The sequence below is a fragment of the Alligator mississippiensis genome, chromosome 1 (assembly GCF_030867095.1).
Source record: "Alligator mississippiensis isolate rAllMis1 chromosome 1, rAllMis1, whole genome shotgun sequence".
Taxonomy (NCBI): Eukaryota; Metazoa; Chordata; order Crocodylia; family Alligatoridae; genus Alligator; species Alligator mississippiensis.
Genome location: NC_081824.1, coordinates 226,565,578 through 226,586,777, shown reverse-complemented (window position 1 = coordinate 226,586,777; position 21,200 = coordinate 226,565,578). Strand labels below are relative to the sequence as shown.

At 46.6% G+C, this 21,200-nt stretch overlaps 1 long non-coding RNA gene across 1 annotated transcript; it reads left to right on the top strand.

The window, feature by feature from the left end:
* The first annotated feature begins 1,674 nt into the window (after positions 1–1,674).
* On the top strand, positions 1,675–11,846 carry LOC109286478 (uncharacterized). The gene is made up of 3 exons (XR_002094525.2): positions 1,675–6,794; positions 11,408–11,538; positions 11,656–11,846. It is a non-coding gene; the product is annotated as an uncharacterized LOC109286478 (long non-coding RNA).
* The last annotated feature ends 9,354 nt before the right edge of the window (positions 11,847–21,200 follow it).

The following is a 21,200-nucleotide window of genomic DNA, read 5'->3' as shown; positions in this document are numbered from 1 at the left end:
TGCTCCATACCTATCTAGTCCCATTCTCCTCCTCCAAAGATCCTTTAAGATGATTAGTTTGGTCTTGTCATGATGGCCTAACTGGCCTATATAGCTGTGGCTGATGGAACTATTTTCTTTTACCTCCCACACTGTTTCTGGTGGGTGGAACTGATTCACACCAAGGACCTGCCTGGTACTGGATCAGCAAAGCAGCTTTCTGCCTGTATGTGGCAACAAATTGTCTGTCTGGACCAGATCCTCAGTTGGCAGAAATGAAGTAGCTCCATTCACTTGAATGGGGCCAAGCTATTTTACACCAATTGAGGATCTGCTCCCTCCCCTCCGCCCCACTACATTTCAGGGTTACGTTATGCGTAGGCATATGGTTTCTAAAATCAGGGACCACCAGGCAGTATATGTTCTCTATAAATGTGTCTGTTTCATTGTTGTGTGTAGGTGGTTTTGCGTGGGGCACATGTTTTCCCACAACACAAAAGTTCACTTTAAAAATACCTTGTTCTCTAACTTTTCTCTAATCGCTCTTTTTCCCCACCTTATTCTTTTTTTTATTAGCTGACAACAGATGCCAACATTTTTCCTTAGAAGCAAGAGCTGGCACAGTTGACGGCGAACATTAAATAACAAAATGTGATTAAGTCAGATGCTGGAACCAACTAAAACTAGAAAACTTCATAGCTGAATGGTCAAACCATGCTTAAATTGACTTTGTGGTGGGCTACTTGTTTGCAGGGTACTGTGAAGAAAGGAGGAGAGTCTTGTAATTAAAGTGCAGGATCAGGAGAGGGGAGGGCTGGTTTCTAGGGATGGCACTGCCTTAGATTTCCGCTGTAGCCTAGAATAAGTCACTTCATTTCTTTATATCCTAGGGGCACCTTTCCTTGATCCAGTGGGCTCTCTGATTCTGGGAAAGGAAGAATGTTAAGAGAAGGTGGAGATTTCACAGTGTCCCTGCACTCGTTGGTGATTCTCCTAGACACTGGCAGAGCTTGAGGCTGCAGTACAATTTTCTGCTTTTCTCTTCCAGTGTCCAACATCTCCCTCCTAGGAGGACATGACTTTGGGCATATCTACATGTGCAAATAATCTGGGAGAAGTTTACACTTGAGTAAACTCTCCCAGACATATATCTACACGTGCAGGAATGCAGGAGCAAATTTGCTGTTCCTAGCATCAGACTGCTTCTGCCCCCTTTGGCCTTGCAACCAGCCCCTGCAGCAGCCAGAGGGAGCTTTAGGCTCCCCCTGGGTGCTAGTCCAGGGGCCAAGAGACAGCTGTCTCCTGGCGGGGGCAGGACATTGCTCCCTGCCCCCAGGAGCTGCCTGCTTCCAGGGCAGGCTCTGCACCAGAGCCTGGGCAGGGACAATGTCCCCCTGCCCTGGTAGCATGGAGCTCCCAGTCCCTGCTCTGGGATTGTGAAGCTGGGGCTGGGGGATCCTTATGTCCCAGTTGAGTCCTGCAGTTGTGGAACCTGGGCTGGGAGATAAGGATCTCCCAGCCCAAGCCCCATGGTTGCAGGACCCAGGCTGGGAGATAAGAATCTCCCATCTGTGGCCCCATGACTGCAGAGCTGGTGCTGGGAGGTAAAGATCTCCCAGCCCCTGCCTTGTGACTGTGGAGTGGGGGCTGGGAGCTCCCTGCTGCCAGGGCAGGGGGATATTGTCTCTGCCTGGACTCCAGTGGTGGAGCCCGACCTAGCAGCAGGCAGCACCTAAGGGCAGGGAGTAATTTCCTGCCCCCTGCTGCTTTGCTGACAAGGAGCACGTTTGCTTTCAGTCAGGTGTCTAAACATGTGCTACTGCGCAGTTACTAATCATGAGTAAATTTGCTACTTGCATTTGCGGGTAGCAAATTTACTCGCAATTAGAGCCAATTACTGCACAGTAAGCATCTGCACATGCAGATGCAGATGTTTACTGCTCAGTAATTAGCTCTACTGTATAGTGAAGCATGTCATGTAGACACAACCTGTGTGTCCTAGTTTTACTGCCACATTCCCATTTTTGTATGATGTTCTGGGATACCTCAGATCTTCTGTTTTTTTATTTAATCCATTGAAGCATATGGCTTCTTTATACTTGTCTGAGACACATTACTACAATGAGTAGATATCGCATTATGTCAAGAAGGAACAAGTGGTCCCAAGGAAGGAATACTCAGTACTATGACTAGCGTTTGGACTGATGACGAGTCAGGCGACTATAGGCAGTCTTATAGCTGATTCTGCCTCAATATTCTATAAGAAGCCCGTTTAGTTACTGAGAGAAGTCTGTCAGGCTCAGGGATGTGCTCACATCATTGCGGAGTCATGAGATGGCAGCAGCAACACCAGCCCACATTTTGTCTGGGTGTTGCCTTTAAGGAACAGCACATTTTGCCACATTTTGCCTTTAAGGAACAGCCGCACCGAAGCACCCAAAATTTCAATTTTTAAACTGGAGCCATCTTGTTTAAGGAAGATCTTGAGAACTACCATAGCTGGTGGGTGTTGTGGATCCTCTATTGGCAGGCAGCATGACCTAGTAAGGGTAGCATACTGGTACTAGGACGCTGAAGATATGGATCACCTGTACTGTGCTGAGTGATCTTTGGCAAATCACCTCCTTGCCTCAGTTTCCCGTTTATTATGTGGGGACACAGGGACTGACTCCACTTGAGACTGATGGATATACAGAGCTAGGTACTATTGGCAGAGCAGTGCACATGGCACCCAAATAGCCATAGGAGCATGAGGCTAAGTAATCATCTTAGTACTTCACTCAGATTCACATCCCTGGAGCTATCCATCAATCCATGGATCCCCAAGGATTGATTTGTCAGCAGGTGACCAGGCTGTTGCTGCCACCACCACCTTTATGATGGGAGACAAGGGTGTGTGTGGGTACTTGAGTTGTTGTCTCAAGCCCTTGAGAATAGCTTGTGAGATGCTGCCCCCTGCTGGAAGGTGGTAGGAGTGTACTTTTATAGTGATTGTCCATTATTTAGCCGAGTATTGAGCACATTGTACCTGTATGAGGAATGGGAAAGGTGAACGTCAGCTATGGTATCCGTGCTTCACTGTGGCAGGTCTTTGCTCCCCCAAACCCTCCAGCAAAGGACAGTTGGCTTCTTTCAAGAGGAAGGAGCCACTTCCCTTTGCTTTAATAGAGGTGATTAGGACCTCAGGGCTCTCTAGGTCTTCCACAATTGACATCAGATCGATCCACCCCCTCACAGCCTTTATAAAATATTTTAACACTATTACTGTAGAATAATGTGTTTTTCTGCCTTCCCCAAGACCTCTTTAAGAACTCCTACATCATCCCTTCATCAGGGTAGCTGGTAGGGCAACATAGAAGTGTGGCATGTGGTGGCAGATATCTGAGTCCCACTGCAAGGAGAGGCACTGCTTACGTGACTAGTTTAGTTTGGCCAAGCATTCTCTTAAAGGTTGGCTGAGAGCTCATTGAGAGTGATGGGAGTTTCTCCATTTACTTCAGTGGGCTTTAGATAGGCCCCTACTTTGGCTGAGCACTGAGAAAGGTTGAGGATACCTTTCAGGGAGCTTTTCTCAGACATACTAAGAAGTTGTCTATCCTGTGATGAAAGTGGTGCTGAACACAATGCTGCCTTGTTTAGCCCAGCACAGTCATGGAGACTTATGTGAGCTGAAATAGGCTGAGAGGGAAAGGAATCCTGAGTCAGGGAGAGGTGGGAGAAGGCATTCAGATCAGCACTGAGAGTGGTGGAACCCAGGCTGGGTCTGGAACCATGTCTCCAGGCTACAGAGCTCAAGTGAAACTTTGCTATATCACAAGGCTTCCCCACTCTGGTTTCTTCTTCTTCAGTAGTCTCTCACAGTGGAGAATGATTGCCTGCCATGTTTGTCTTATCTGTGGGTCCGAAGATGGCTGATGAGATTGATCCATACTCAACAGGCACTGTTGCAACTCTAACACATGTTTCTGTTCAGGGTCGGTGGTTCCAGATTCCTGATTTGGTCCACAACACTGTTTCTGCTGCTCCTGCTTTTCCATCTCCTGTTGTCATCTGAGGTTTCAGAGTACTGAGATCATTGCAGCGGACTCTTCCTCCATTTGGGGCAGTCCTGGGTGATAGTTTCAAATGAGTTGATATTGATGTTACATTTTTTCAAGCTGGCCTTGAGGACATCCTTGAAACACTTTCTCTGCCCTCCTCTTGAGTACACCTTGATGGAGCTGGGAGAATACAACTTGCTTCAGGAGTCTGGAGTGATGTGACCAGCCCAGTGCAGTTGATGTCAGATGATCGTTGCCTTGATGCTCATGGTATTTTCTTGCAAGAGGATGCTAATGTTAGTGAGCCTGTCTTCCCACTGGATCTGAAGGATCTTTTGCAGGCATTGTTGATGGTACTTCTCGAACAACGTAGATTTGGCTCCTATTGAAAGAGGAGGAAGTCAGAGGCTCAACTGTAGGTTGGACAACAACAACAAAAAAGAAAACAGATTAATCCAACAGTCCTGTAAGCACTATCTTAATGCTCCAGGCTCCTTCGATGGTCATGTTTTCAACACAGAAACAAACCTGCTAATGTCATTATGAGGAATAGGCTTCTCTAACCAGACCGCAGGCAGGGGTGATATACATCTAGCATAGGCTGGCCCTGCCTGGTGTGGCAGGAGCAAGACACCATAATGCCATTAGCCAGGAGAAATTGGCTGTTTTGATCTCATTTAGTGCTGTGCCACTGATAGGGGAATTCAGTTCAGTGGCCTTTTATGTGGGTGAAGTGCATGAGGGCAGAGAAAAGTGAAATTCACTCAGCTTGGTGGGGTTGGGGCACTGGGATATGGGTTGTAGTAGCAGCCATTGCTGCTTCTGTTTGGAGTTGCTTATAGTGTCCAACATTTGAATTTTCGGTTTGCAGCTGGCCATGTTGATGCCTGCCTCAGGCTGGAAATACTAAGATGAAGGGATGAGAGGAAAGGAGCAACCAGGAGTCTGTCATTTCCTACCTCCCGCATGCTCGACTTAGCAGCTTTAACACCACTCTTTGAACAGAGCTCTGTGCGTGTATGCACAGTTCTCATTAGTAATGCCAGTGCTAGGTGCTTTACATACACAGTGAAGCTATCCTGGGCCTGAACAGCTTGATCTCTAGAAGGACAGACAATACACAGGGAAAACAATGTGCCATGCAAGCAGGGTGCAGACTGCTACATGCGTTGCCTGATGCCTCCCCTTCCACAGTGTGTGGGGCTACAGAAGTGTGCTGCAGGACTACTCCACATGTTCTTCTTGCCACACGTTCTTCTGGCCACAGGGCTACAATGGCTGAGTCCTCCCCCAAGCCTTTGATTGACTCTGTCAGGGTGTAGTCATATATGCTTTGGCCTGTACTTGGTGGGTGAGCACAGGTGCTCTGCTCTGTAAACCAGGCTTGCAGGGCAGGGTCCTGGGCAGAATGCACAGTGGGGCATATGCTTAGGCTGTTTTGAAAAGGAAAAACCTGTGCAGTTTTTTCTGTGCAGGTGACTAATGGATCCATGACTAACATGACTAAAGGATGACAGAGATAGCAGTGTGTGCACCAGGTAGCTTGGGGGCAAGCTACTGTTGTCCTTGTGCCTTTGGGGTTGTATGTGGGTCAGTGTCATATCTGCTTTACTTCTTCTTGAGAGCTAAGCTGGGACTGCTGCTGTATGTAGAAGGAGGGAAGCAGACAGGAGGTGAGACTGTTTCCAGCATCCTCTTTCTTCATTAGTGAGAGTAAAGCACAGCCCTGAGCATCAGGGAATTTCCACTGTGTGGGAATGCTCAGTTCTAAAAGACCTTAACTACTTCCTCCCCTTTCTTGCCCGACCTAAATCCATGGCAAGGGGACCTGTGTTGTTTTTATGTGAATGTTGTCTGGCATGATAATGGAAGCAAACCTGGGCAATGACATGCAGGGGAAAAGCAAAACAATTTGGTTTCCAGGCCCTTGGGATACTCGTAAGCAAAGAACCAACAGAAGAAAGGAAAAATGAAATGGAGAGATGAAAACTGCAGCTGAAACATGCATGAGACTGGGGAGTATTGGCCTGGAATTCCATTAAAATTCAGAGCTGTAACCAGTTCCGCTGAAGATCAGCATGCACCCTAGGTGCTACCCTGACCTCTCTGACTAGTTCTTGGATTAGCACCACTACTTGAACCAGGGACTATGGAGCTACCAGCATGACCTAAAAGGTCATGCTCCTGAACCAAAACCCATTCCTGTGAACTTGTTACCTGGTGACAGCTGCCAGGCCATGTGAGAGGAAATCTTCCACAAGGACCTGCAAAAGGAGCACAGAGACCTGAGCTGGCAAACAGCCCCCTGGGCACTCCCTGTGCAGGCATGGAAAAACAGTGTAGGGCAGAGAGGTCCTTTGAACTGCCTGAGGCCAATCTGCCAGTGGCAGGCAGAAACAATCAACCACGTTTTCTGGAACTGCCCATATGCCAGAGAGGTGTGAAAGAAAGTACACAGACTCCTTCTGGCAGTGACAGGTTTCAGAACCCCGACCAGAGAAGTGGTCCTCTACGGGTACTTGACCTGACAGCCTGCTTTGACCAGTTCATCTCCTGCTTCAGGTATGCCCTGTGGAAAGCCAGGAACCTGTTCACAAATAGGTGCTCAGACCCCACAATTGAGGACTGTATTAAAATGGGGCTGAGTAAAATGTACTGGTAATACAGGAAGACAGAAGAGGACAACAGGAGAGAGAGCAGACCTCATATGGTGGAGAGAGGACTGGCATAGACTTTTCAGAGACGAGCCCTCCAAAGAGAACAACGACGATAGTGGTGAGGACAGCAATAACAAAGAGGACGAATATGACAACAATGAGCGAAAGCACTGGGATGGTGATGGGTGAACTGTGTGAACTTTATAATGGGACTAAAATAGTTTAACTGGTAAAGTGTGTTTTGGTCTGTCAAGTGAACCACAGTGGTCACTTGATGGGTTGGTAGAGGTACAGTTATATATGTGTATATATATAGAAATAATTTTTTTTTTTTAAAAAAAGAACCAATTCTCATGCCCTTCTGCCAAAGAAATTATTGTTTTCCTGTTGCTTTTTATGACAAATACCTTGCCACAAAAGGAATGAGGATTATCTGTTGGAAAGGTTTGAACAACCCAGCCTACCTGTTCCTGCTTCGCATGCACTAAGACTAGTAAGGAAGTGGTGAAACTACTCCAAGGGCACCTTTTCCAGGGACAGAGTGAAGGTGATGCCCTCTCTTGCTCTCTTTTAGCAGCATTTCCCCCAGAGGCACAAAGATTCCTGGCGCTCCTGCTGAGACAACTCCACTCTGCACCTCTTCTGGTGCAGATCCAAGGTCCCAGAGAAAAGAAACTGAGTGCTGTTTCATGTGCATTGGACCTCATTGCAGGATCATTACTGTGGCTTTTACCCCATGCAAAAAACCACTGGGGGAAGTTTCATGCACAGTTCAGCAAGCTGAAGTGTTATCTGGTGCTGTCTTCTCGCTTTTCCAGAGCTGACAGTAGAACTCAGATCTTTTAGGGTCAGAAATTGTGCCTATGGCACCCCAGCTGCTATTCTGTTATTTTCCCCACACCGCAAAGATTCTTCTGGAAGGAGAGTTACCTTTTATTTGCTGAACAAAGCTAAGAGCTAATTTAAATATGAAAAAAATCAGCTTTTCAGGAGAAAGAGCCTGGCAGTGCACTCAGAACTGTCCTTTTGCAAGGAGATGCTGTTAAGACAGCTCAGCCCCAGGGGCCTTGCTTTGCCTTGGTGAACTGTGGAGGCTTTTTTTTTCCCCAGTCAGAGTCTCGCTCCTGGTTGGCCTTCCTTAGGGATTTAGTGCTTGACGGTGGCTGTTTTTTCTAAGTGAGTTTTTGAGCATCTTTGCTACCGGGATCCCCGTGGGTGTATTTGCACAGCAGCTGAAATACCATTTTGAAAACTGTTGCTTAGGAATGCGATAGAAATGTGACTCCAGTACTTTCATTTTGCAGGTTACTTGGTAAGAGAGAGTTCCTAACATACACACCACTTTGCCTTTGGTGCAAGTCCTTTGGTGCCACTGGACATGCAAGCTTCTTGTGAAAGGTGGGAGAGGATTGGTGAAGTGGTGTTACCCAGTGGCTTAAGTTTAGGACTGGATGTCAGGAGTTCCATGATCAGACTTAGAAAAGGAAAAATCCTTTGTTGGTGCCACAGGGTACATCTACACTATGTCCCCTGCACACCTATGGAGGGGTTTTGTCAAATATACCCAGCCTATTTAACATACGCTAAACCCCAAAATGATATGATGAAGCTACTCTGGGGGCCCCTCATACTGCTGTTCTTGAGACTTATATCTCCAGCATCTCTGAGAGGAGTAGAGAGTGGCCCTTAGTAAGGCTTTGCTACCTCATTTCTGGATTAAAAAGTGTGTGAATGGGAGCAGGCAAATGGGGTGTGTTGGAGATCGGGCTGTCCTGGATGTGCTGGGAATATATCATGGACATTGCCCCCACAGTGTGTCAGTTTGGTATTTCCCTGAGGGAGGTTACAGTTATAGTCTATTTCTGTCCAGTGGAAAGAGCCTGAACTCCACCTAGATTAATTTGTGGAGAGGTCTTCCTCTAATGAGGAAATGCCTCAAGACTTGTATATTAGAGGAAGTGCCAAATTAGAAATGGTCACAGCACGCAAATCAATTATTTGGCCTTCTTATGCAGCTGGTGTCAATTGGGGTAGCCTCTTTGAAGTCAGTGGAGCCTGATTGATATACACTTAGGGTGGCCATCATAGAGGACAGTCTGGTTTTCTGCTACTCTGTCCTCTATTGATACAAAAGCTGATGCCTTTATGTCCTCTATTTTACTCTTCAAGAGAAAAATAGAGGACATAAAAGTGTCCGGTTTCGTATCAATAGAGGACAGAGGACAACCAGACTGTCCTCTATAATGGCCACCCTATGTACACTAGTGGAGGATCTGGCTAGGTATTTGCAGTTCCTAGTTCTGCCTTTAAACTGGTAATTCTCTTAAAGGTTGTCCAGTATTTTCACACAGACAGCCTCACAGACCTAAAAGTCAGGGTGTGCCAAAGGGATTTCCTAGTACAAATGATTTTGTAAAGACTCTCATTGGATTTATGGGTGTTATTCAAGCCTTTCCAGGAGAGGATCCTCATTCCTTTTGTAGCAAGGTAGTTGTCATAAAAAGCAACAAGAAAATCATCATTCCTTTGGCAGAAGTGTGAGAGAGATGACATAAGACAGTAAGTCTGACAGGGCCATAATTTAAGTGCAGCATTGCATGCAAATGCATAATCACATCATTTGAAAACAAATGTATATTTATGCAATGCTAAATAGCTCCTTTGGAATCATTCTGGTCTGTTACATAAATATAAATATTTTTGCCTATGGTATTGAAATTAGCCTCTTTGATCCTTCCAGGGCAATACTAAGCACAGGGTAATATTATTCTTATTGGCTAGAACCCTTGATGAGAGTTGAAACTCTATAAATGTTTAAATAAGTGGATTTCTAAGTAAGCTACACTAGCCTCAATCACTGCGGCTATTAAACAAAATGTACAGTAGCTGACAGATGCAGTAAATCAACTATTTTGTTGTCTGAAAGTGAGGAATGGCTTGCAGCGTAAAAGCCATTGTTCAAGTTGTTTGGTGTAATGGTAAACAACACTTAGGGCAAGGCTGTTTAAATCACTTTTTTGATTGTCAGCAGAAATGTTCCTTCTCTGCACAGATTTACCACATTCTGCAACACCCAGAAACGATAATGCGTGTGGGATTGTTAGCCTGGAGACACGTAGTTTTCTAGGGGTATGGTTAAGTTGTGCCTAGGGAGCCAGATTTTACAGATAGCTCAGCAAGATGCTGGGGGCTGGGATGTTGAAAATCTGGCCCTGATTGTGGGCTTCAAGCACTGTAAAAAAATTCTGGCCCTGACCCCTATTGAAAATGTGGTTCTAGAGGAACAGCCTGCTGGAGAGGCAGTTTCAGGACAAGCTGGGCATGTCTACACATTTATTAATGAGCCCTCATTATGACTCATTAAGTTTAGTATCTGTAATAACAGGTACTAACTTAATGCGCTGTAATCAGTGCTACTGTGCACTAGCACAAACAAACTTTTTTTGGTGATACTTAATGCTCATTGGATTAATCTGTTGCACATTAGCATGGTTTTTTCCAGCCATGCTAATATGCAGTAGAATTAGTCAAATGGGCTTTAAGTGCCTCATTTAGGCATTAAGTGTCTCACACACCCACTGACACACAGTGAAAGCTCCTGCACCTGATCCTCTACTGCCTTGTCACTTATGTGGTCATTTACATGAGTGACAAGTGTCACCAATCTTTTCCATTATGCAGTCACTTTACACAGGTGAGTGAAAGGGGAAATTCACTTCTTGTTAACAGTCACACTGCCATTATGTCTCCCTGAGGCTTTATGTCTGCTCTGGCTCTGTGTCTCTAATGCCTGGCTCCACAGCAGATCCCTGCCATCTATCCTCCCCATGGAGGAGAGTAGGTTGATAGAGCTGTGGAGGTCACTTCAGCCACTAACAATACAGTTCCATTTCCTCTGTGAGCTGCTGCATCTACCCAGATTATGCTGACTGCACTGCCAGAGGGAGGCATGTATTCTTGGTCATGGATTAAGCCATGCTTCTACCTTTACTCATTGAAGATTTTGTAAGCCCCTATAAATTTGGAGAGATAACTGCTTCAGCTTAGCTTAATGATAAATTAAACTGATGTGGCAGATTTTGACCCCTCATCTCCTTTCTGAAAGGAAAATCCAGTGTGTCATCTTCTGACTGCAAATGGAAAATGGGAATTTACACTGATGAAATGACATCCCAGATTCAAGGAAGAGACTTCATAAGCTCATATCAATCACCACTGAACCATGCTAAAAAATGAATTGTGCAGCAATCTTACTAGGTCAATTATGTTATTGTGATTGGGGGGGCGGGGCATGGTCGGATGACCTGTATTTTGTTTCAATGTTAAATTCTTTCTTCTCTGAATACTATACCAGTATAATTATGAGAGAGAAGTTTTCTGCCTGAAGAAAGCCAGCCTAGCTGACTCGTTGTCAGGGAAAGCATAAGAAGTAGCAGCAATTTTTGTGTTGAACATGCTGAGAATGCAATATGGAAAAATTGTTCTCAGTTCAGTAGGCTCAAAAGGGATTTTTTAAAAAGTACTATAACATGGTTACGTTTGTAAGCCTCTGTCACTGAATTGTCTGAGCTTACAGAGACTTGGGAGGCCAGAAGGCAAGACAGAGACACAAGATCTCTGCCTGTGGAAAGGACTCTGAGATCCCTGGTGATTGCAGTGAATTAACTTGAGTTTGGGGCTGTGTCCTCCCCCCTCCTTTGTTCACCTGTTTCTTCTGCTCTGCTCTTTCAGATTCTGCAGATTGTGACTGGATCCACAGGGCCTGAGGGATTCTGACTGAGTGGGCGAAGGCTGTTTCTGGAAGGGCAGAGCTGCAGATATGGTTTTGTTGATATTCCTCTCCATCTGTGTTATGCATTAAGGTACACTTAAAACCTGTTTTTCAGTCTGGCAAGCTGATAACATGTCTCACCTCATTTTTTTTAATGTAAATGAATTAGTGTATCCAGGAAGAAGACTTGCCACTTCTTATTTTACAGATCAGGGGAAGGAGCAGGAGCCTTAAAGAAAGCAGGATTATGTAAGAGGGACAAACCTCATTCTCCTGACAAAAGAATGTGGAGAACATGGCTTGAGGGGAACAACCTGTATCTTAGTAGGGAGCCCTTTTAGTTTAAAAGTAATATTATAGAAGTTTTAAAATTTTCTTTGAATTAAACTTTTTCTACCAGAGGCTGGCAATCGTTTTTGTTTGTTGGATGTATTTATCTGCCTATGACAAAAGTGCCTAGGAACTCAAGGCATGGATCCAGACCTTATATGCTTTTGCTCCATGTTTGTACAGCACCTAGAACAGCCCCTGTCTTACAGAACATAATTGTGTAGGGTCTCTTCACAACTCTGCTGATGCTGAGCGACTGTCTAACATACACATCGGCGGCTCAGCTGGTGCAATTTTGCCTAGCTCCATTGATCTGCACCAGCTGGGATTCTAGTCTTGCCTGACATTTTAATCTGTTAATACGTCTTTGCAAACTGACTTGAGTTATGGGAATGAAACACAACCAAACATGTAGCTCGTCTTTGAAACTGATGTGCAGGTGGAAAGACACAGTAGAATATGTGAAGGGCCAAAGCATAGGTTTAAACTTTGGCTTTTCAGAGAGTTTTTAAGTTGGTGTTAGGAAGGAAGGTTAGTAATAAATTTGCATGTGTGTTTAATTTCCTAGAAAATCTGGGCAGGGGGAAAGTCCAAAAAACATTCTTTTTCCAGACAATAAAAGGAAGTATACTTTTAGATGCATATAATTTAACTGAGAAGCTGTATATTGTATAGGTATATTATTGAGGCATTTTAATATATATATTTGTCAAGACACACTATGGCTTTAATTCAGTTATAGGACCCATGCTGTGAATTTCTGAACAATTTCTAGTTACCAGTGTCTAAGAGGTAATGGATTCTCTGGGTGTGTAAATTGATGATGCAAATCCAAGTTACATTCTGGGCCAACGTGGAGTCCGTTAAGTCATGACTGATTAGAGGTAATGCACAGAAAGGTCTGTTTGATCCTGTCTAACATCAGTTCTATTTCATCTAGCAAAGGGACTGGTGTGTTGTTTGAATGGTTCAGAGGGCACATCTACACGAGACGCTTTACTTGAGATTAGAGCAAATTACTGTGCAGTAAGCCATCTACACGTGCAGACACTTATTGCACAGTAATTTGCTCAAATCATGAGTAAATTTGCTACCTGTAAATACAAGTAGCAAATTTACTCATGATTACGAACTGTACTGTATAACACATGTAGACAGCTGACAAGGAACAAACTTGCTCCTGCTCAGCTGGGCAGCAGGGGGCAGGAAATTGCTCCCTGCCTGTGGGAGCTGCCTGCTGTCAGGGCACTGGAGGCCGGGTGGGGACAATGTCCCAGCCCCGGGCACCAGTGGGGCAGCTACCAGCCAGTCACCGGCTGGATAGGGATTCCCCACCCAGCCCAGGGCTCGCTGCTAGCTGCTCCACCAGCAGATTGGGGCAGGGGGCTGGAACCTGCCCCTCCCCTGAAGCTCTTTCCAAATCCCCTGGCCCCAGTTGGGGAACAGGGGCCAGGAGCTCCCTGCTGCCAGGACAGGGGGACATTAAAAACTTCTTGGGCTCTGGTGGCAGAGCTCACCCCGGCAGCAGGCAGCCCCACCAGGGAAGGGAGCAATCTCCCATCCCCTGCCAGAAGACATCTGTTTCCTGGCCCCATGTTTCTTGCCAGCCCCTGGGCTAGCACCCAGGGGGAGCTTAGAGCTCCCCCTAGCAGCTGCAGGAGGCTGCTGAAGGGCCTGAGGGGACTGGAGCAGATTGCTGCCAGGAGCAGCAGATCTGCTCCCATCCCTGCATGTGTAGATGCCTGGCCAGGGTGGGTTTAATCTAGAATAATTTACTTTAGAGCAGGGGTAGGCAATTATTTCAGGCAGAGGGCCACTTACTGAGTTTTGACAAGCCATCGAGGACCGCATGACAGGCAGCGAGGGACAGCTAAATATTAATTTTCTAAATTTTTTAGGGGCCCTGCAGGCCGGATAGAATGGTCTGGTTGGCCACATCCAGCCCATGGGCTGCATTTTGCCCACCCCTGCTCTAGAGTAAACCCACTCTGCAACATTTGCATGGGTAGACGCACCCAGACAGACATAATGGCTCTAGGAATAAGTAGGCAAACATGGATGCATCAGTCTCACAGAGGGAGCCACATGTGTTCTGCACAGTGTTTGACTGCCTGTCTTTGCATGTAGATAGAAGGACTGGGTTGTGGTCCTTCCCTCACCTACTCCTGCTTCCTCAAGCCTTCTTAAGCAGCTGGCACTGGCAATGAAAGTCCTAACTTTGGGTATTCACACTTATAGTGCAAGGAGTGTCACTGTGCAAGGGAATGTACACACTGGAGGGAGATGCTCTTTCTGCCTTTTTCACCATCACACATCAGCTTGTACCCTGGCATAACTAAACATCTGACTCTCAATCTACATGTCTATTACATTGTGCTGTCTGCCAGACAAAAGATCCCCTCAAATGGGCATGCCTGATGGCTTTTACCTCATCCAGCATCACTGCTCTGGGGGGCAACTTTGTGTATGACTGGCATAACATATTGGAATGAGGTAGGCATATGAGGGGACGTGATTCTCTTCTGTGTTACTCCAGCTTTATGCCATTGCAACTGTTGATCACAAGGGAGTTATACCAATGTAAAACTGAAGGAAAGAAGTGGTGTATCAGGTCTAGCCATTTTTGTAGATACATTACAAGCCCCATGACTCTTATGTCCTGGTGGGCATTGCATTACATATGGATAATGATAGGAATTTTCAATGTCATTAATAAGCCTGAGAAAATAATGCCCCTAAGTCCTCTACCTTATAGATTTCACTGGTATTTACCCTTGATTCCTTTCTTTAGCACCTTCTTAATGAAAAGGATGAGCTCACTCATCAACTGGGCTGCAGGATTTTCATCCTCTAAAAAAAAAAAATTGGCATCCTGAAATAAAGATAATCCTGCCACGAAATCTAATTAAAGAAGAACAATACCCTTATTTCACAGAGCAGTTTTCTAAACTTCTCTAAATTCAGGGGAAGCTAAGAAGCAGACATGAAAATTCACTTGTCATCTTTTGAAGCTTCGTCTTTTAGGATGAGCCCAAATGGGTATTTAAAATAATAAAAGAGCTTTTATATTAAAGAGAATCCTATGGGATAAATATTGTTTATCAGTAAAGTGATAGATTGTCACAGCATTATGTGGTGTGTGTATATCAGTGAAGTGAAAGTTCTGACGCATCTGAAAAGCAAGAGTGGGATGCACCAGTCACTTTACTGGTATGTGTGAAACATGCCACAGCCAGCTGCATTTTATTTTTTAATGCAGTCAAATCCCAGTTTCCAGCAGGGGGTTCAACTAGATGACCTTAGGACAGGGGTAGGCAAAATATGGCCTGAAGGCCAGATCCAGCCCTCCAAAGGATTTTATCCAGCCCATGGTGGGTCCCTTGTCTCCACCAGCCCAGGCTGGGGGGCAGCCCAGGCCATGTTGTGCGTGACTGGAGCCACTGCCCCAGGGCACATAGCAGGGCTGGGGTGGCATGGTGGTCAGACCCACTTCCTGGCAGCCCTCACAGTGGCAGCTCCTTCCAGCTGCTGCTGCCAGTCTGCACCACTGCTGCCAGCCCCGACCCCGCTGCCCAGACACCTCGGCTTGTCTGCCCCACATCCAACACCAGAGGCGCCAGACAGAGCAAGCAGGCAGGGTCTCCATGGAGACTGGCATGAGACACCCGTAGGCAGGGTGTGCTCAGCCAGAAGATGGGATGGGGCCATGGGTGGGTGGGGAATGGCGTCCAGGAGTGGGGTGCGTGGACAGGGCTGGGGCTGGGGTTGAGGCTAGGATTGTGGAACCGTAATAGTGTGGGGCCAGGGCTGAGGCAGAGCCACAATCCGCTCCCTGCATGATGGATCATGGCCAGCTTGACCCTGGATGGGGGCAGAGTGCACGCCCATGGCCAGGCCCCTGCTGCCCCTGCCCCAGCACAGGTGCACATGAGCAGCCCCAATACAGTGCGGCTGCAGAATGGCACAGCCTGGCAGCTGTGGGACAGCCCTGATGGAATTTGACCAGATTATGGTCTGGGTCAGGTTGGTCATGCTTCATCATGCGGGGAACAGATCGCAGCTCTGCCCTGGCCCCTACCCTGCACTGTCACTGCCCCCCCCTTGTTAGCCCTGACCCTGGCCCTGTCCACCCATCCCACTCCCAGATGCTGATCCCTGCTTGCCTTGACCAGCACTTCCAGGGAGGACGCTTCCTGGGAGATAATGATCTTCATCTCTCTCCCAAAGGTAAATACCTGTTCACCCGCAGGTTGGCTGATCTACTCCAAACAGCTTTAAACTAGGCTCGACAGGGGTTGGGGAACTGGTGGTCAAAGAGAGACCAGGGTTGGTAAACCACAAACAAGATGCCAGATTGTACCAGGTAAGTATTAAGGGGTTGGTAAGCCATATCAAGGCACCAGACCACACCAGGTAAGTAATAAAGGGAACACACGCCATCAAGGCACAGGGGTACCAAGAGCCCCCTTTGGGGGACTAAAATGTCTTTATACAAACACCAGGAGTGTGGGGAACAAGCAAGAGGAGCTCACACTCTTGCTTGCTAGCATCCGGTATGACCTAGTCGGACTAACTGAAACATGGTGGGATTCTACACACAACTGGGCGGTAGGCATTGAGGGATATAGGTTGTATAGGTGTGACAGAGTGGGGAAAAAAGGTGTTGGGGGGGTAGCACTCTATGTTAAGGAGCAGTATACATCTTCCACCATTAAGGCGGGGGTGGAGGAGGAGAACACCGAGGAACTGTGGGTCAGGATCCAGGGGGGACCAGGGGAAAAGGACTTGGTTGTGAGGATCCAGATCAAGAGCTAGACAATGTATTCTCTGAGCAGCTAGCAAATGCCACACAGGTGAGGGAGGCGGTGGTCATGGGAGATCTAAACTACCCAGATATCTGCTGGGAGGAGCGGACAGCCAAAACAAGCCACTCATGGAGGTTCTTACACTGTGTGCAGGACCTCCACCTAACCCAGGTGGTGTCTAGTCCCACCAGGGGTAGTGCCTTGCTTGACCTGGTCTTCACAACAGGGGATGATCTCGTGGGGAACATGCAACATGCAAGTTCATGGTAGCTTGGGAGATAGTGACCATCACTTGGTTGAGTTCACTATCCAACGAAGGGTGAGTAAAGTAACTAGTGGGGCTAAGGTGTTGGACTTTGAAGGGCCAACTTTAGCAAGCTTAGAAGGCTAGCTAGTGAGGGGTGCAACTCAAGAACATAGAGCAAATGGGGGTCCAGGAGGGTTGGAGGTATCTCAAGGGAGTGATCCTTGGCACTCAAAAGGAGTCTATCCCATTATGTAGGAAGGGAGGTAAGGGGGCAAAAAAGCCCCCTTGGCTAAACAGGGAACTCCAGGAGAGTCTGGGGGCAAAGAAAGAGATGGCAATGGAAGCAGGGAGCAGCCACCAATATATCTCCCTGGCGTGCTATTGCAGGGAATCAGTTAGATAGGCCAAGGCGGGGCTTGAGCTCAGGCTGGCTTCAACAATCACAGACAATAAAAAGTCCTTCTTCAGGTATATAGTGGGCAAAAGGAAAGCTCAGAGCAACATAGGGCCCCTGCAGGACAAATCAGGACAGTTGGTGGTTGACGCGGGGAAAAAAGCAGAGCTCTTCAATGAGGTCTTTGCTTCAGTACTTCTATGTACCAACCACGCCAATTCCCCCACCTTGATCATTGACGGATGTCCACATGGCATCAGTCCACCTATGGTTAGTTCTGAAATAGTTGAGGAGCTCCTGGAGGAGCTGGATGGGTACAAGTCAGCAGGCCCAGATGACCTCCATCCACGGCTGCTGAAAGAATTGGCCAGTGTCATAGCTGAGCCACTGGCACAGCTGTTCAAGCACTCGTGGGCTCCGGCCAGGTCCCTGAGGACTGGAGAAGGGCCAATGTGGTGCCCATTTTCAAGAAAGGGAGAAGGGATGAGCCGGGTAACTTTAGACCAGTCTTACCTGTATTCCTGGGAAAATGTTAGAGAAAATAATCAAAGAACACATTTGTGCAGGCCCAGCAGGGGAAACGATGCTGAGGGGAAACCAGCACAGGTTTGTCACAGGTAGATCCTGCCTGACAAGCCTTGTAGCCTTCTATGACCAGGTCACACACTACCTGGATGTGGGAGCTGAGGCTGATGTCATCTTCCTGGACTTTAGGAAGGCCTTCAACACCACAGTTTCGCACCCTGTCCTCATTGGGAAGCTAGCAGACTGTGGAGTGGACGCCTACATGGTCAGGTGGGTGACCAACTGGCTTAGGGACTGCACCCAGAGAGTGGTGGTGGATGGTTCCTACTTGGCCTGGAGGGAGGTGGGCAGTGGGGTCCCACAGGGTTTGGTCCTTGGACCGATATTATTCAATATCTTCATCAGCGATTTGGACGAGGACATGGAGAGCACCCTCTCCAAGTTCGCTGATGATACCAAGTTATGGGGCAAAGTTAGTACACTGGAGGGCAGGGAGCAGATTCAGGCTGACCTGGACAGGTTGGATCAATGGGCAGAGAGAAATAGGATGCAATTTAATAAAGATAAATGTAAGGTACTCCACCTGGGAAGGAGGAACCACCAGCACACCTATAGGTTGGGGAGTGTCCTTCTCAGCAGCTTGGAGACAGAGAGGGATCTTGGAGCCATAATTGACCCCAAGATGAACATGAGCCAGCAGTGTAATGAGGCCATCAACAAGGCCAATCGCATCTTGTTGTGCATTAGCAGGTGCATGACTAATAGATCAAAGGAGGTGATGCTCCCCCTCCATGCGGCACTGGTCAGGCTGCAGTTGGAGTCCTGTGTCCAGTTTTGGGTGCCACACTTCAAGAGGGACACGGGGAATCTTGAGAGGGTCCAGAGGAGGGGGGGACCCGCATGATTAGTGGCCTTCATGATAGACCCTATGGGGGGAGGTTGAGAGAGCTGAATCTCTTCAGCCTTCATGAGACAGCTGAGAGGAGATCTTGTGGCCGCCTATAAATTTATTAGGGGAGGTCAACGGGGCATAGGGGACGCGCTGTTTACTAGGGTGCCCCAGGGAATGACTAGGAATAACAGGTGTAAACTAGTTGAGAGTGGCTTTAGGTTAGATATTAGGAAGAAATTTTTCACAGTAAGGGTGGCCAGGATCTGGAATGAGCTTCCAAGAGAGGTGATGCTATCACCCAGCTTGGAGTTCTTCAAGAGGAGGCTAGATAGTCCCCTGGCTGGGGTCATCTGACCTCGGTCCTCTTTCCTGCCAGGAGCAGGCAGTTGGACACAATGATCCATTGTGGTCCCTTCTGACTCTACAATCTATGAATCTAGTACAGCACTGACGTTTGGATACAGAACTACAAACTTTCAGCCCTCTAAAATTATGAAATTGACTTAAAAATAATGAAGCATTTTATTGCTTTTGGGCTGGAATAATCCATTGTGGATCCATTGTGGAGAAATATGTGGATTGTGGGTTTTGGGCTTGCCCAAGTTTTTTGGCACCAAAATAAATGGGTTTCAGATCATGCTTTCATATTCTGTCTTTGTTCACTCCTGTCAGCTTTTTCATCAGGCTTTCTTCTGGGTTTTGCCATGAGCTTGTTGTGTGACCTCTGACAAGTTAGATCGATCTCTTTAGGATAGATTCTGATTTCCTTTGCGCCAATATAAGTTTGAAGTAATTCACAGTTACTCCTGATGTAACTGGAAACATTATTTATCCCACCTGTGCCTTCATTCCCCTTCAGTAAAAGGAACGCAGAGAAATTTCCTGTTTTGTAAATGTTGCAAAGCTCGAACCCTTAATGGTTTCATGGTGAAGAGCACTTTCAAAGATCCTGTAAGTAACAATAAATCCACTCCCATAGCTGAGTGCAAGGCAGTAGTACAGCCCCTTACTAGAACAGCAGCTACTTGTACAGAACAATTAGGCCACTGAACCTTAAGGTAAACCTTGGGACCCAAACCTGTCCCAACCCCAGTACCACTCTCTGTAGCATGAAGACTCCCATGTGATTGCCCCATTAGCTATCTCTTATCAAATGGAGTGTTAACTGTGCATCCTCTGCACTAAGGTGAATTTCACTTGTATTAAAATATGTCCATCCCCCCCACCCACTCCCACATCATGCAGCAGCAGGAAGTTAGGCCTAGCTATAGCAATGCAAGGTCAGTGGTACAAAAGCTACATGGGGGCAACCAAGAAGCATCACTATGTGAACGAGGAGAGTGAGAACACGATTTACGGTAAACAGCCAATATTCTATTAAATCTTTTCTAATTGTGGAACAAGATAATTTGACTTGGAGCCAAACTGTATCTTCAAATCATCAGTAGCACCAGAACAAAAGCCATTAGAATTCCTGAGAGACTTTCCACCGATTTCAGGGGGTTTTGTTTGAATCAGGCCTTAGGAGTCCCTCCAGTCAGTGACATCAGGAAATAGGGACATGGGAGGGGTTGCCTGCAGGTTAGACAAATGGACTGACCACTGATTAAGTGACCACTGATTTGCTTTTCAGTTACAATTAAGTAATTGTAATAATATTATCACCAGGTAAAGAAAGCCACTTCCTGCAAATGACAAAGAGGGTGTATGAAGGCATGCCGCTTTGACTTCATTCTGAAATGCTGCCTTCTAAAGCAGGATTAAAATAGGGTATAAGTTCCTGGTTTTTCCTAGGCATAGAAGCCAATAAGCGTGACGTTTCACAGTGTTTGGTGTCCTTGTATCCTGTTTTATGTGTTTATATCCTTTGAATATATATCAGTCTAGCATTAACAATAATCATTTGAATGCAGCCACTGGCTGTTATTCTCTATTTCTAAAGTGCCCATCACAGTGGGACCCCATTCTCAATTGGCCTCTGGGCATTACCTTAATAGAAGTAATATAAGGTATAGCAGATTACAAATGCATGCCTCTTCAGGAACACCGGCAATCAAAGACAGACCCCTGCCTGCCGTGTTTGAAAAAGATGCTGTCAAACATGAAGGCATGGGAGAGAGTGCTCTCTCTAAGAGTTGATGGGAAGGAAAGAAGCAAGGGGGAAAAAAAGAACCTAGGTGAGGGATATCTTTGCTCAGCTCTGCTCACTGAGGGGGCATCAAGCATTTCTCTCTGCAGGGAGTGCTTTACAGGATTTTATACTTTGTTCATCAAGGGATACTCTCAAAGGATGGGGTCTAGTTAAAAAATGATGTAGTCTTTTCCCAGTATGTTAGATCATAACAGAAAGTGTCTCAGTCACACCTCTTGAGGAACAGTGTGTGTGCCTGTGTGTATATGTGTGTGTGTGTGTGAGATGATCTCCCCACATGGAAAAAGGATCAGGCTGTGGAGACCAAGTGGGATTGCTGCATATGGGACTCATTTGCTAGCAAGTATCTGATCCAGGGTTTGTTTTGCATTGTCAAAAGAGGGAGAATGGTTAGTGTGGAAGGCATGG